Genomic DNA, 11,138 nt, shown 5'->3' on the forward strand with positions numbered 1-11,138 from the left:
CACGGCCACGGCCCCAGAAGCACAAGGACTTAATGCAGAACCCGGCAGCTTGGAGCAGAAAAGTGAACGGACTATGCGTTAATCCAGGCCATCATGTCTGTCCGGAGGGGAAAGGGTGTTGCCCCAGTCGCCTTCTCCTCTCTGGAAAGAAAGATGGTGGCCGCATGGGAGCCTTGTGGACAGCAGGTATGAGCTGGGGAAGTGGGGGCGACTAAAACCTCATGGGAAGGGGGGCGTTTCGGTCCGCCCTTCACACCCTACCGAGGTCACCAGTTGCCCCCCACGAGCGGCTCTCCAGCACGGCCACGACTCCAGAGCACAGAAACCAATTTCTTAACTATCTGACTTTCAGTAGAAATACTTCCAGGGTTAATAAGTAAAATAGCAGAAATCCAAAACCAACATTTAATTCTTGAACCCAGATGTAGAAAGCAAATCACTTCACAATGCTTTTTCAGCATGTCTGAATTGGGGGGGGGGGGCTCTGAATAATAGTGGTGAATCTTTTATTGAAACAATGAATCTAATCAAAGCAGATAGAGTGTTAACTAGAATTCATCTGTCCCACAGGGACTGGGAGGGGTGGGGGGTGGGGTTTTATTGGGGTTCTTCATGGTAAAAAATAAGTATTGGTAAAGGGAAATGTGTTTGACATTTGCATGACTGAGACCTAAACCTGAAAGCTTTGTAACCTTTCCCACGGTGATTCAATAAATAAATAAATAAAAAAGAAAAAAAAAGAAACACTGGTCATTTCATCTGTTTATGATCTTCAATAATGAAAACAGCACATTCTTTTACTGTAAAAAAAAAAAATCACACATGGTCAGTGCCCTGAGCCTCCTCTGCTGCCGCCGCCCCTTGACCTGAGCTCTGGCGCCAACCTCGGGCCCACGGTCCCTCGCGCCCAGGAGCAAATGAGGCGGCAGACAGGCGGGGGCGGGGAGGGGAGGGCCAGCCTGTGAGCACGGCAGTGTCTCTATGGGGTGGGCTGAAGGCGGCCGTGCTCACTGAGAACATACCCACGCTGCATTGAGGGCAGGCACATCTTCAGCAGGGCTGGGATTGCCTGGACAGCTTGCCTTTGAGAGAAATCTGGCAATTTTTTTTAAAGGTCATCATAGTTTCCATTGTTGTCCATCAAAGCAACGTCCAGAAACCATGAACAACTTTAGTAATGAGTTTGACTGCCATTTCCTTGATGAAGGCTTCACTGCCAAGGACATTCTGGACCAAAAAAAAATCAATGAAGTTTCTTCTTCAGATGACAAAGATGCCTTCTATGTTGCCGACCTAGGAGATATTCTAAAGGAAAATAGGAGGTGGTTAAAAACTCTTCTTCGGGTCACCCCCTTTTATGCTGTCAAATGCAATGATAGCAGCACCATAGTGAGGACCTTTGCTGCTATAGGGGCAGGGTTTGATTGTGCCAGTAAGAATGAAATATAGTTGGTGCGGAGTCTTGGGGTACGTCCAGAGAGGATTATCTTTGCAAATCCTTGTAAACAAGTGTCTCATATGCTCCCAGTAATGGAGTCCGGATGATGACGTTTGATAGTGAAGTTGAGCTGATGAAAGTTGCCAGGGTACATCCCAAGGCAAAGTTGGTCTTGCGGATTGCCACAGATGATTCCAAAGCAGTTTGTCGTCTCAGTGTTAAATTTGGTGCCACATTTAAAACCAGCAGGCTGCTTTTGGAATGGGCAAAAGAACTGAACATTGATGTCATTGGTGTCAGCTTCCACGTGGGCAGTGGCAGTGTGTATCGGCTTGATAGTGGTGTTGGTTTTCCCGTATCTGAGGATGTAAAGCTTAAATTTGAAGAGATCACCAATGTAATCAACCCAGCACTTGGCAAGTATTTTCCCTCTGACTCTGGAGCTAGAATCATAGCTGAGGCCAGAAGATACTATGTTGCCTCAGCATTCACACTTTCAGTTAATATCATTGCTAAAAAACTTGTTATAAAGGAACAGATGGGCTCTGATGATGAAGATGAGTCGAGTGAACAGACCTTTATGTACTATGTGAATGGTGGAGTATATGGATCATTTAATTGCATCCTTTATGATCATGCACACGTGAAGCCTCTTCTGCAAAAGAGACCTAAACCAGGTGAGAAGTATTATTCCTCCAGCACATGGGGGCCAACATGTGATGGCCTGGATTGTATAGTTGAGCACTGTGACCTGCCCAAAATTCATGTGGGTGATTGTATGCTCTTTGAAAACATGGATGCTTACACAGTTGCTGCTGCTTCGACCTTCAACAGTTTCCAGAGGCCCACTACCTACTACGTGATGTCAGGGCCAACATGGCAACTCATGCAGCAGATTCAGAGCCATGAGCCCTCAGAAGCAGAGGAGCAGGATGTCAGTGCTCTGCCTGTGTCCTGTGCGCAGGAGAGTGGCATGAAGCAGCCCCCAGCAACCTGTGCTTCCACTAGTATTAATGTGTAGATTCTACTCTTGTAGCTCTTCACTGCAAGTTCAGTTTGAATTACGGGATGTGAGGGACCATTTAACTTAATTACTGCTAGTTTGGAAATGACTTTGTAAGCAGGGACGGTTGGCACAGATGCAACAATGTGAAGACTAGGAGATGGGTCACACTTATCTGTGTTCCTATGGAAACTATTTGAATACTTGTTTTATATGGATTTTTATTCACTTTTCAAACAGGCTAGTAAGAGTGCCCCCTCAGCTGCTAGAGCGCAAGTATTTATTTGTAGCTTGGGCATTGGCAGAATGGGAGTACTAAAGCTTAGTGTCCTCCTGTTTTAAGAATAAAGTATCTTGAAATTAAAAAAAAATCACACACATCTGGATTATGGAAAAAAATTTAAAACTTATCTTTTCTCTCTAGTATCTGTCTCACCCATCCAATCTTCTTATTGCATCTAAAGTTTACTCATAGCCTGGCATTTTAAGTCTTGCCTACCCTTACCCCTATTTACCTGACAGCAATGGGTGCTGTTCTCAAAACCTGTAGTTGATCTCATCAATTTGATCTCAACTTACTCAATTAGACTGAACTTTGCTCATTTTCAGGCATTTTCCCTCTTGTGCTTTTACACATCTCTTCAAATGACTACCAGTCAGTCCATCTAAATCTTTTCTTTTTTTAAGACTTGTAACAACTTTTACTTCACTGGAGAAAATAGCACTAAAAATAAAATATTTTATTCATTTTTTTATTTCTGTGGTTCTTAAAGTTTATTTTCCTGAGTTCATGCTTATCCATCAGACAAATATTTTTTAAGGTACATGCCATACTCTCAAAATTGTAAGATGAAGTTCTCCTTTCTTTTTTATCATTTTATTCTTTTTGTTTTGTTTTTATGTTTGGGCCTTTCCTAGCAGTGCTTAGGACTTACTTCTGGCTCTATGCTCAGTGATCATTCCAGAGAATTCTGGGGAAGTTGTCGAGTACTAGAGATTGAAAAAGGTCTAATTACATAGAAGGAAAGTGTCTTATGCCCATATTGTTTATTGACTCCTATCATTTTATTATTATCATTTAAAAATACTTAAATAACATTTGTTTGTAATATTTTCATTTGTAACATTGTTTTTTGCTTATTATTTAAGTAGTATATACTATTATAAATCAATGTCTGTATTTACTTATTATATTATGTTTACCCTCCCAAAGTCTAATTTCCATTCTCCACTATACAATTGATCTCCTTTACCCAATTTTCCCATTCCCTGTTCTTTCTTCCTTTCTGGTATCCACAATTTTGTTCTTTATTACAAGTCAGTTTTTGCTTTGTTTTGCTTATTTCTTTCAGATTTGCTTCTCTTCTACTTTAATGCATTCCTATGGTATTTGTCTTTCTTCATCTGACTTATTTTACTTAGTACACACCCCCTAGGACCATCTGCATTGTTGTAAATTTTAACATTCACATTTTTTAAAATAGCTGAGTCACTACAATAAATAACTTAATAATTACTGTTTTGTTGGATAGAATGTAAACTCTAAGTACCTGAGTTTTAAAGAAACAACATAATTGGAATGACCTGAAAGAAGTAATGAATGCTACAAGTATCTACAGAGCTACCAAGTCAAGTATTGGAATTTGACTTATAGTATATCATGTTGACTATGTTTGGGAAAATATATAACATTCACATATTTTAGTTTCTGAACCACACTGGTATTTCTAGAGAAAATTTATCTTCTGGAGAAAGAGAAAATTTTCTTCTGATTTTTGTCTACGTTTCACAGTTTGTTCTGACTATGAAGTCAGCTTAAATCTGAGGTAAAGGGGGTCTAACAAAGGAACTTTCAATAGCCCCAATAAGCAGGCAAGAAATCCACTTACTTTGCTCAGTATCTGAGGTTTTGCAAAGGAAAAAATGCACCTGGATTGACTGACTAATTTGGGGAGTTTTTCCAGTATTCTCTGTGTGGTGTATTTTAATCAGGAGTACAATTTAGCAGCTGCATTAATTAATTAGCACATTAATCAGGAGAGCATTTTAGCAGCTAATCTCTTGCAAACTAGCAGTTTGTGATAAAATCTTAGCAGTAGGAGAAAAAGCAGCATACCAAGTTTTTATTTTTTTCAATGTTATCATCACTGTGAGCATAGCAAAAGCTGAAATTATGCAGCCAAATTGAAACCTTTCTCAAAATATACCTATGCAGGGCACATTTGAGAAATTGTATGCTTCATGTGGAAAGGTTTAACAATTACTACTTTCTCTACAAAGCAGCCATTCTGAAGAAAACTGTCAAGCACTCCAGGAGACAAACTCTCTAAGTGTTCTTAAAATAGTGCTTGTGTGATTTCAGAAGAAATCATGGTTCTTCTTCTATTAGCAAAATTATTTATGTAATAATGAGAAGTTTCAAGTTATTATTTTATAGTTATATATTTTCATGATTAAAAGAAAGGAAAAACTTGCCTTAGCAATGAAAATGTTACGAGTCTAATTTTTAGACCTTTACAGTAAATCTTTTTCTTGAGGAGAGAATAGAGAACATACTCTAATGCAATGTTAAGAGATAAATGTAGATAGCATCCCATCCAAATGTAATATAATTTTGATGACATATAAACTGGAAAACTTCCTCACAGGGAAATATCTCTCCTTTTTTCCCTGCTTCATTATATCTAACATGCAGTGGAATGTGCTTTTATTGAATCCACGCATATTGAATTCCACAAGTTCCAACTTTTAAACTTTGACTAAAAAAATCCCATAGGCTGATATTAAATTTTCCTTTCATTTACAAAGCCTGGGGATATTGAATTCTGATACACAGCAATCTATTAGTTTGAACTATTAAGCAGTTCTTTATTCTCACAGTATTTCCTGGGAGAAAGCAGTGTTCTTTCATGACTCCCTATCACTTTTTCAACCTCAGGAAGGAGAGAGCCAGGGTAACTGAGAAAGCCCGCACTGGGTAAGCATTTCCTTTTATTCCAAACTCTTGTTACAATGATTTTTCCTCCCCATCCATGGAAATAGCACTCCATTTAAATCATATAACAGGAATTTTCATTTTCACTTTATGTTCTGCCACTATTTATAAACCACAATGGTTTCTCTCAAACTTTTGCCTTGTTTTTCTTTTTCTAATTTTTAACACTTCAAAAACTTTTTTACTAGGAATTGCACATGAAACATCAAATTCCAATTTTCTAAAGGATAACAAATGGAAGTTAGCTATATACCTATGCAAATTCACCAATTACAACATTTAATAAAATGCAATCAAATGCAATGTTTGTGAACTTTTTCTTTTTACTTCTTTTTTCAGTTTTTAAATTTTTTTGTGATTTTATTTTTTAATTGAATCACCTTAAGATTCACAGTTATAAAGTTGTTCATAATTGAATTCCCATTACATAGTATTCCAATAGCCATCCCTTTAACACTATATATTTCCCACCACTGAAGTTCCCAGTTTCCCTCCTACCACTCTCCCCACTTGTTCCTGTACACATACACATACACACCCTCAGTCTGCCTCTGTGGCAGACACTTCCTTCTTTCCTACTTTCTCTGACCATCTCTCTTTCCTTCTGGACATTATGGTTTGCAATATAGGTACTGAGAGGTTATCATGTTTGTCCCTTTACATACTTTCAGCACTCAGCTCTTGTCCAGAATGATTATTTCCAACTATCATTGTTTTACTGGTCCCTTCTCCTTCCTAACTGCTCTCCCTTAGTCCTTCTACTTGTGGCAAGCTTCCATCCCTGGACCAGTCCTCCTGACCCTTGTATTTTTCTATCCGTGGGTATAAGTGTCATATCCCACAGATGATATTTTATATCCCACAGGTGAGTGCAACCATTCCATGTCATGTTTTTCTATTTCGACTCATTTCCCTCAGGATAATACTCTTCCTGTCTATCCATTTATAAACAAATTTAAAGCTTCTGCACACCAAAAGAAAGGGTGACTAATTGACAAAAAGACAGCACATAAAATAGAAAAAATTATTTGCCCAATACCCATCTGATAGTTGGTTAATATCAAAGATATATATATATATGTATATATATAGTACAACTTTACAAGAAAAAACATCCAATCCCAGCAACAAAATTGGGAGAAGAAACTTCCTCAAGAAAGAAATAGGAATGGCTAAAGACAGATGGTAAAATGCTCTACATCACTAATCATCAGAAAGATGCAAATCAAAACTACCAGGTGTGACATAAAAATACTAATATAAGAAAAGAAAAAAACTCAAATTGATATGAGGAACTTTTATAAAACATGGAGTTTCACAAAACTACTTAAGTCCATGATCTGTCTTAGTCATAGAACAAAATCCTTAGTCTTAGTCTATAATGGGTTTGTTTTACAATATCAAGACAAATCAACCTACTGTTTAAGTCATTAAGGGATTGCCATTCCATCATCATTAACATGCAACAGCAATGTGATAAAACTGTAATCTATGTAACCTTTGTGATCTCCTTTTCAGACTAAATCATGAAACTCTCCCATTATGCAGCATAAATACACAATGGAATACTTTGTAGCTGCAAAAAATAATGAAATTATGCAATTCAATGCAACCTGGATGGAACTGAAAGATGCGTTAAGTAAGCCAGAAAGCGAGCAAACACAGGATGATCTCCCTTATCAGTGGTATACAGAATAACTGGATGAGGCAATAAAATGTAGTAAGGGGAAATTCCTGGACCACCCTTGAGTATTGCAATCTATCCAAAACACAGAGTCAATAACAAGAAAAGCAGGAGATCCAAATCATATGCCTAACACCCAACTGTGAATAACTTTGTAAATCAAGGGATCTTCATAAACAATTAAAATCTAGGAGCCAGAGTGATAGGACAGTATATAGAGAACTTTCCTTGCGTGCAACCAACTCAAGTTCTAGCCCTGGTATCCTTTATGGTCCTTCAAGCTCTCCTGGAGTGATCCCTGAGTGAAAACCCAGGAGTAAGTCCTGAACACTGGTGTTGCCTAAAATTAAAAAATTAATTCAAGTGAGGAAAGACTATAATAGAGGTAGGATGGCCATAATATTTATTTTAGATGAGTAAATAAAGTTCAGAATCATTTAATGATTTGCCCAAAATCACTCTGCTAAACAGGCAACTGATATAGACATTGGTCCTCATATCTGATGTATAAGTCCACAATGCTCTTTATCTATGCCATAAAATATATAACATCTGGGGAGTAAGGTGTTTTCAAGGCATTTTCAAAAGACCCAGGTAACTCCCTTCAATCTCCACCAATGGCCAGGAGTTCAATGTAAGGCTGCTATGTGGTGGATGGGGCCTGCAAAACTGAGCATTCAGGTTTCCCTGGGGTGCTGGTCTGCCTTCAGGACTACATTGAAAGGACTTGAGGAACCATGCATTACCAGGGATTGAATGGCCATTCCTGTACTCTCTCCAGTCCACTAAGAATATTTTTAAAATATACAAAAGAAACCAGACATTTGGCCTAATATAAATTCATAACTGCTACTGTATATGTATATGTATTTATTTAGGGGAACAGGAGGTGGGGAATGATTAATACCATTCTGACAGAGCATCACCATTATTATTTTTATATATCAAGTGAGGTCAATTATTTGGCTATTAATTTTCAAATGTCACATGTGATAAATAATTACAACTCTTCATTCAGAAGTGAAGTGACAACCAAACTAAGTCTGCAGTTCTTGTGTCTTCCGAAATTAATTTTTATAAAAATTGAAGCCAACTGGTTGAACCTACAGGATAAATGATGGAAACTTTCCACAGGATAAGAATAGGCTATCCAATATAACAAAGTTAAGACCAGCAAGAGTTGTTAAATTTATTTGATTCCACTAATATACCCTATGACAAAATACTTTATAGAGATAATGTTTTATAAAATAAGGGTAACAAGAAAGCCTGGAAAGATTCAATAACTTAAGATCAACAAAATGTAATTCTAAGAGGAACAGCAAAAGTACCAAAATAAAACAAAAAACAAAACCAACAAACATTAAAAAACTGTCTGAGGATTGTCTCAGTTGCTCAAAAGAACTGTTTTGCAAATGTTTTGCAAACTCCAGTCCTAGTCATGTAGAGCACATGGTCCCTGTAGCTCAGATGTCTGAGGCTCCCAGCATTGCCATAGAGTGTGCAATTTCTGCATTTGTGCTAGTACTACAATTAAAAATCTGTGAGGCTGGCAGAATCTCCTGTCCCTGTGCCAAGCTGTCTTTACCAGGGCACCTTGGAGGGGGGGTCGGTTGAGTTTCCCTCCCTTCCTCAAGCAGGACCTGACAGCCAAAACCCTCCAGAACCCAGCCGCAGCTATGCTCAAGGTCACTCTCCACACACTCAGACAAGCCTCACCCATAAAGGAACCAACAGAGAAACCCAGGCATATGGGACCTGTGGCTGAGATCTCTAAGCCTGCTCAGATCCGGACTGGGCCTCCTCTACCCAGCTCCCCAGTTTTCCAGTAGCTTGGTAGTCACATCCACATACTGCCCTTGTTGCCACGTAATCTCACCAATGGCCAAGATCCAGAGACTATAAAATAAAGCTCCCAGAAGAGAGTGATGCACTATTTCCTGGAGTGCACAGCTGTATCTAAAGTAGCAAACATTTGTTTGGTTTTAACATGCTTGCATGGAGCGATAGCACAGCGGTAGGGTGTTTGCCTTGCATGAAGCCAACATGGCTGACCCGAGTTCGATTCCTCCACCCCTCTCAGAGAGCCCAGCAAGCTACCGAGAGTATCTCGCCCGCACGGCAGAGCCTGGCAAGCTCCCTGTGACGTATTCGATATGCCAGACACAGTAACAACAAAGTCTCCAATGGAGACGTTACTGGGCCCGCTCAAGCAAATCGATGAACAACGGGAGGGCCTTTACCTTATATACAGGCTTAAGTGGCCCCAGAATTAATTACAACAACCCTCACACGCTTCTCCCTTATTGTGGTGGGAAGATGCTCACTGGTGGATGGGTGTTTGAATATTATCTGTAATGAACTATTTTGAACTACTTTATAAAAATAAAATGTATAAAAATCGCAAAAAAAAAATCTGTGAGGCCTTCAACCAGGAGTGCAATCCACTGTGAGCACACATGTAAACACTACTTCACCCCTCTGCCCCACCTCTGAAGAGCAATAAAACCAGAATGTGAGTGACCAAGTCAGCTAAATGACTGTGATCCCTCTATAAACATGTTTGAAAGAGGCACAACTAAAATGTGTGACTTCTAGCAAGTACTACAGCCACGCATGTGCACCCTCAAATCATTACAATAACAACAGCAACAAAGAAGGAAAGAGGAACTCCAAAATGACAAAAGAAAAATATTTTGTCAATTCAGAAAGTGAGATGTAACAAATTATAACGAAACTTTTGTCTAAGAATGAGGTACAGAAAATAGGCAAGAGAAAAATCACCATAAAAAGTTATATATATATCTACTGTTTTTAAGAGAAAAGTATCTACCAATAGGAAATAAATATATGCCCTGGATTCCACGTTAGAGATGCTGTCAAACCCATACAGTTCAAATATTCTTTAACTATATTTACAAATAGAGTTCACTGATTTCTTAGAAGAAATTTGTTCTTTAGAGGCAGAGAGAATTGTACAAGTAAAGATTCAGAAACAGAAGCAGAGGGACTGGAGTGATAGCACAGAGGGTAGGGTGCTTGCCTTGCCTGTGGCTGACCTGGGTTCTATCCCTGGGACAAATATGGCCTCTCAAGCTCCACCAGGAATAATTCTTATGTGACGTGCCAGGAATAATCTCTGAACATCGCTGAATGTGACCTCACCAAAAATAAATAAATAAATAAATAAAAGTGGTTATTTGGGCTCCAACATGAGAAAAAACTCTTTCATTAAACCACATTTGCAAGAATCTGTTGCACACACACACAAACAAAACAATGCTAACATGAGTGTGATAAGAATTATTAGCAGCAGTACACAGTTTTTCTTGGGCTGAACTTCCAAATAAAGTCCAAATTAGTGATCTAAAGAGGAGAAGAACACAATATTCCTATCAATTTTCAACTCTACATCTGTCAGATCTCATATTTGCAATGAGACCTAATAATGCCAATTAATATTTACACTTTGCCTAGGAAGTGGAAATGAGAATATACCAAGTATCATCAGAAAGAGAAAATTCCAACAAAATTGCAGTGAGGAGAGAACACCTATCCTCTGAAAGAAGACAGAGCAGTTACACAGAATTCCAAGTTATGATAGAACCAATAAACTTTCCCTGTATTTTTTCCTTTGAAGGACTGCTTGGTAGTTATTATCCTAATGAATCTAAATTTGGTGGCAACAGTATTCTTGTAGACATGAACTTACACAGTTTCTGACCAGCCATCTGTCACTTTAAAAGCAAGATCACCTTGAAATCCATAGTAAGTATTGTATAGACAAATTGCAGTAAATAATTGAGCAATTAATCTGCTTGGAAAAAAACTTTTTCCTATCAAGCAATTTTTTAAGTCAATCAACTTTATTAAATTAAGGATAAATAGCAAATAAGAGGGTGCTGACAAACAAACTGTTATAGTGTATACTCATCACCATCACCTATCACTCCTTAATAATTGGAGGCAGTGAAAGTATCACTATAAATTAGCCTTTAAGTACTTAGGAGATTTCGAT

The 11,138-nt window shown here is 38.4% G+C and overlaps 1 pseudogene; it reads left to right on the forward strand.

Moving 5' to 3' along the window:
* The first annotated feature begins 1,129 nt into the window (after positions 1–1,129).
* LOC130027555 (ornithine decarboxylase-like) lies at positions 1,130–2,766 on the forward strand (annotated as a pseudogene).
* The last annotated feature ends 8,372 nt before the right edge of the window (positions 2,767–11,138 follow it).

This window comes from Sorex fumeus, unplaced genomic scaffold (assembly GCF_029834395.1).
Source record: "Sorex fumeus unplaced genomic scaffold, SorFum_2.1 ptg000037l, whole genome shotgun sequence".
NCBI lineage: Eukaryota > Metazoa > Chordata > Mammalia > Eulipotyphla > Soricidae > Sorex > Sorex fumeus.